This window comes from Anomaloglossus baeobatrachus, chromosome 11 (genome assembly GCF_048569485.1).
Source record: "Anomaloglossus baeobatrachus isolate aAnoBae1 chromosome 11, aAnoBae1.hap1, whole genome shotgun sequence".
In the NCBI taxonomy this organism is placed as follows: Eukaryota; Metazoa; Chordata; class Amphibia; order Anura; family Aromobatidae; genus Anomaloglossus; species Anomaloglossus baeobatrachus.
Window position 1 is genome coordinate 29,599,714 of NC_134363.1, and position 6,328 is coordinate 29,606,041.

Sequence of the window (6,328 nt, forward strand, 5' to 3'; positions counted from 1 at the left end):
CCCCCTTTGTACAGGCCCTGTGGTGGAGGCCCGAGACCAGCTAAACCAGTCAAAGGCTAGGAAGCCAGTCAGAAAAGGGGTACACCGGGACTGACCCTTGACCTATCCGGGATCAGTAGCGGCCCCTGACAGCAGATTCTGGCATTCCGTGGGTAACCGGTCAACTGCAGTACTGAGACTGAATAGTGAGTAAAACATCTTAACTGCAAGCTCTGTGTCGTCTGGTTTATCCTGCACCTCGTACACAAACACCATAGACTTTACCAAGCACCAAAGGTTGCCCCGGGGTATCCGCTCTACCTGTGGAGAGCAAGAAACACCTTAGCTGCCATAACATCAGCCCCGGAGGTCCCTTCCAGCAGCTGCGGCTCCATAGCTGCAAATTACCACAGGTGGCGTCACAAATATTCATATAAACATTATCATCACCTCCCCAATATCACCACATTAACTGACTCCACCAGGGTCACAGAGTCGGGCTCCACCACCGCTGACTACCCTAGACTAGTCCGGCCCGACACCGAGTCACCTAAGGCCCTGGGGTGGGCGAGTCATAACCTGTGGTGGTACCAAGTCTGGAGGTAGTTGGAGTTCACTACATAGAGTACCTCATTGCATTTAGTCACATCTGGATCCCTGACCAGAGGGAGGGGTATGAGTACCTATGTTCAAGGGATGTCTACTCCTTCGGGCTGGGGGAGGTGGTGAAGGAAAAAGAGAGAGGACGCACAGAGAAGGAGTTCTGGGGCTTTTGGGGGCTGTGAGGAGCTCACCTCAGGGAAATGTCGAAAGCGGGGTAACAGCACCCTACGTTGTCCAGGGATTTCAGACCCTGGGGACAGAAGCTGGGGGCCCACAGATTCCAGATCTGCTGGTCATTTGAGTAGACCCAGTAGCACAGCACTGTAGAAGAGCCCAGAATTGTGGGGACTAGTCCAGCACCACTTGCACGGCTTGATTGCCTGGAGTAATTACAAAGGAAGAACCAGTTGGGAACCATGGAACCTCGCAGGCACCTGAGGCTCCACAGAAGCAAAAAAGGGCAGAAAGGCATTTGTCTCTCATTTTGTGAGTGGACCCCAGCTGCTTCCAGACTGGTAGGACCCTGGGCACCTGACCTGCTCTATACTCCGGCTGTACTGTAACCACCATCATCTACAAGTAAAAGGTGCAGAGCTGCAAAGGTTTAGTTTAACCTCCTTCCTCCTGCACTGCAGTACCCTCTCATCATTCCTCCCTTTGTGCACCATCTACTATATCACCCTCTTCTTTTGTGACGCCCTGGCAAAACCAGGTAGTCACACAGTACAGGCCCCCGCACAACACCTTTCCCACACAGGGTTAAACCAGCCGGCCTGAAACCCTAGTCACCACCTTAGGGTAGGACAGACACACCAGTGGGCGGGACCAGGTGGATGGAGAATGCCCACCTAGGGGTCTAGAGCACTCAGGGCGGGAAAACAAGCAGATCAGCTTTAGTTCAAGTTCAGTGAGGAGGTGAAGCTGAAGCCGAAAGAGCAGTGGCACCAGGGTTGGGGCCCTGGTGCATTGGCTAGGTGGCAGACGGTAGCTAGTGAGGAGGAGACGGGAGGACAGCTGCCGGAGATCCGAGGTGGACCGGGGCAGGGTTGTAGCCCGCCGGTACTGACATCGGAGAACCGACCCGGAAACCGTGCACAAGGGGGTACTTGGACCCTGGAGCTAGGACCGTCACCAATGGCCTAGCTAATTAACCAATTGAGGACAGGATTATAGGTCCTGTCCAAACCTAAGTCCCGAAAAGTAGACAACCACCCACCGAGAGGGATAGGGCATCCGCCAGGGCACGATAGATCCCACGGGTCAGCGTCAGATGGGCACGGCTCTCAAGAAAAGGGCTGGGAGCGGACTCCCGTGTTACACACCAGGAAGTCTAATTGAGAAACACTAGAGTGCAGAGGAAAGAGTCATTGATTACCAGGCCGAGTGGGGGACCAGATACACCCGTCTGTGGAGGCCGGCCACCACCACTTTGGTTTACCAAAAGAACATTGTGTTTACTGACTCCACACATGAGTGCAACCTCATCCAGCACCAGGACAACCAGTGGCTCTACACATCGGTGCAGCCTCATCCAGCACCAAGACAACCGAACTGTAAGGGGCACTTTGCACACTACGATATCGCAAGCCGATGCTTGCGATGCTGAGCGCGATAGGCCCCGCTCCGTCGCAGCTGCGATATCATGGTGATAGCTGGCGTAGCAAACATTATCGCTACGCCAGCTTCACATGCACTCACCTGTCCTGCGACGTCGCTCTGGCTGGCAACCCGCCTCCTTATTAAGGGGGCGGGTTGTGCGGCGTCATAGCGACGTCATACGGCAGGCGGCTAATAGAAGCGGAGGGGCGGAGATGAGCGGGACGTAAATATCCCGCCCACCTCCTTCCTTCCGCATAGCTGGAGTGAGCCGCAGGACGCAGGTAGGAGATGTTCCTCGCTCCTGCGGCTTCACACACAGTGATGTGTGCGGCCGCAGGAACGAGAAACAACATCGTAACATCGATCATCTCCAAATTATGGAAATGATTAACGCTACACCGATGATACGATTACGACGATTTTGCATTCGTTAATCGTATCAAAAAGGCTTTACACACTACGATATTGCCTGCGACGCCGGATGAGCGTCACTTTCAATTTGACCCCACCGACATCGCACCAGCGATGTCGTAGTGGGCAAAGTGCCCCTAAGTGTGCTGATCCCTGCAACCCTGTACAACACTGGGCCCCGGGGCATCCATCCCTACCTACGGAGGGGTTAACATCCAGCTGCCATCACACCTCCCCCGGGCACCCCATAACAGCAGGGGTGGTGCTACAACTCACCACACATCGTTGGTGGCATCACAGACAGTTACAACCAATCCCGTACATTTACGCCCCCCTTTTATTCGAAGTGTCCGCACAACACCCGGGTCCGGAGCACCCCTCGAGCCACACCATAGGTCCGGATCCGAGCATTGCCAGCTGCTGGTGTGGGGGCGGCACACTATCTTGCAAGGGATCTACTCTTGCTGGAGAGGGTATACCACCAGGCTGCTCCGCCATCTACCCTTGAAAGCATCACTGCAGCCCCTGGCCAACCATGGTCAGAATTCCAGCTGGCGTCATGACCTACCTCTCCTGTACATATCCCCTTTACTTGTCCGGTTAGGGCCACAACTTATGGGGATCGCCACCATGAGCTGATCCACCAGGCCCTCAGCCGGCTGAGTACCCTAGGCCTATGCGACCGAAACACAAATTCCTCCTGTACTGTGTATCTCGGCACTTTGCCGCAGACCATGGATCCAATTTCAGTAAGATTACTGACACGCCCACCAGGGCCGTGGGGCACTCGTAACTGGGCTGGTTCTGTTGGAAGGTCACGGCGGCAGAGCCCGACTCCGGGACCCTGGCGGTGTAATTTCAAATGAGGGATATTTACAGGGGGATGAGTCGTGACGCCACCTGTGGTATTCGACAATGCATGGCCGACGCTGCTGGATGCTACCGCTGTGGCAGATGGTGACGCAGCAACGATGGTACAGCTCCCCATAGGTGGAGCAGGGCCCCAGGGCAACCTCTATAGTCGTCAACTGATGAAATGTTTGTATAGCGCGGGGCTGACGGCACAGACCATTAATCTGGGACACAGCGGGGTGCAGTCAACAGGTGTTTAGTCACAGTTGGCAGTTCTAGGTTATCATGGCCGGCCTGTCAAATACTACCCTTGGAGTGCTGAGTCCTACAGTAATGGGATCCAGCCAATCCCCAGGTAATTTAGAGGCACATAACTGGTGTCCTTTTCTGCAAACCCTTTCCTGGTCGTCCTCCTGCACAGGCACCCCTGGTCAAAATTACTGTATTTGTGAAACAATTATACAATTTGAAGATTAAATAATCACTAAAAAGCATGAAGTTAAAGATATTATATGGCAGAGAAGGCAGAGAGATATAAGGTACCATGGAACCCTCCAGCTGTGACCAAAAATAACCTGAGTGTGGTCACAGTTCATTGCGTGGCTCAATCTCTGCCTGAAGCCCACAGTGGGCAGCCATGTTCTATGCCCACTTGCTGTCACTTCAGATGTAGCAGAGCTGGAATCGTTGTGGGACTGTTGCGAATGTCATCTGTGTGGGTGCTGTTTTGGAGCTCCCTCTGGTGGCCAGGAATGGTAGTAAAGTTGAGTTTGAGCCTGTGACTCAGACAGGTGGCGGCATTAATTGGGAATTAAGGAAGTCCTATTGCAGACAAGCCTGGTGTATATAGGAGAGCACCTTTTGCCTTACTGGTGCCAGTTATAATTGAATTTGCCTCAGTCACCGAACCTGGCTTGGAATTCTGTCCTTACCTGTTTCCCTGAGCAAGACCTCTGCAGATAAGTTTGTTCCTTTTTTCCTAGCTTCCTGGTTTACACCTTAGGGTGTTTGTTTTTCTTAGTTTTCTTTTGTATCTCTTTTCTTGCAGGTGAAGTTTTGTTTATCTTGTTTGGTGAGCATGGAGTTTCCCCCTTTGCTAGCTCTGCTACAACTAAAGGGAGTTTCTCCCTGTCTAACTTGATCATTTGCACTTTTGTATTTTTTGTGTTCTTTTTGGTATTTTGTTCTCCCATTATTTACAAGAGTACCTGATTTAGTGGGAGTGAGATCGTTCGACCTCAAGGGCTTTTTTATTATCAGGAGATTGGTATTTTTCTGCAGAGATTTTTTTACTGACCACAATCAGTGTCCTTTCCTTTCCTTTGTATCTAGTTAGTCGGGCCTCACCTTTGATTAATCTATTTTTCCTATCTTTGTATCGTGTTTTCCTATATCACCGTAATCTTTATATGTCGGGGGCTGTCTACTTCTTTGGGGACTTCTCTGAGGCAAGGTAGATTTCCTCATTTTTATCTGTGAGGCATAGCAAGTTGCTCAGGCTGTGACGAGGCGTCTAGGTGTTTAGGAATGCTCCACGGTTACTTCTAGTGTGGTCTGATAGTTAGGGGATTGCGGTCAGCCCAGGTTCCAACTACTCTTGTTGTTCTTGGTGTTTTTCCACTAATGGGAGTTTTCTATAATCTTCCACGGTTACCGGATCATAACAGGGCCCTCATGTGGATTATGTTGGACCTGGGTGTTTTTGGAGTAAATAAATTGGTGAGAGGGTTTTTTGTACTTTATTTCAAATAAATTATTTTTTCGGTGTTTGGGTTTATTTATTTTCACATACAAATTAGTAACACCTCCCATTACTAATCTAAAGCTTAGTGGCAGCTGTGAGCTGTCATTTTCCCCTTAGTACCTTGATTGCCACCACACTAGGGCAATCGGGATGAGCCAGGTAAAGTTTCAGGATTGTCACATCTAATGTTTGCGACAATCTTGGGCTGCTGCAGATTGCTATTTTTAGGCTGGGGGGCCCAATATGCATGGGTCTCCCCAGCCTGAGAATACCATCAGTCAGCTTTATCATGGCCGTTATCAAAATTTAAGGGGGGAACCGCACAATGTTTTTAAAAATTATTTATTTAAATAATTTAAAAAAGCCGCAAGCGGTTCCTCTTATTTTGATACAAAGCCAAGTTAACGCGCATGGCTGGGGGCTGTAGCCTGTAGCCATATACGGTACTTTATCTGTGCTGTATGCCATAATATGGGGGGATCCTACTCCAATTTTTTTTATTTATTTTTACACCACCAGACCCACAGACAGAGTCTGTTATTGGTTGCAGTCAAACACGCTATCACAAAGGCTGACTGCAACGAATCACAGATGTCAGGACTACTAGTGGGCAGGAGAAGCCGTGAATATGTATGAAGGTATATGAGTAGTCCTGCAAGTAGAATGAGCAGCCCCGGGTAGCCTTCACGAGGTATGGGACCTCCTGACCACTAGTTAAGCCTGCCAGGAGGCGGGGGAACTCTGGGGAAGGGAGGAGTCACATCACACATTGCCAGTCAAGCCTGGACCATCGAACAGGCAGCAGCAACCAAGTGAAGAGGCCAAAGAAAGGGACCCGTGGTTTGGAACCGGAGCGGTTTGACCCTGGTCCTTAGGAAGAAGGGGGATTCCAGGGTTCACGGCGAGTGCAGCAAGCACCCGCGACCTGTTTCACGTCCCAGGCGCTGGGGTGGAAGGATCACCAATAGAAAGGACACACAGAAAGCTACACCGGCCTTAACCTCCAAACTATCCGGGATCGTCTGGAGCCCATGACGGTGGAGCCCGGCTCCCCAAGGGCGGGAATACTTCAGTGAGTAAAAAACTTTGACTGCTACCTCTGTATCATCCCCTAACTACCGGCGCTTCCAACCTCACGCC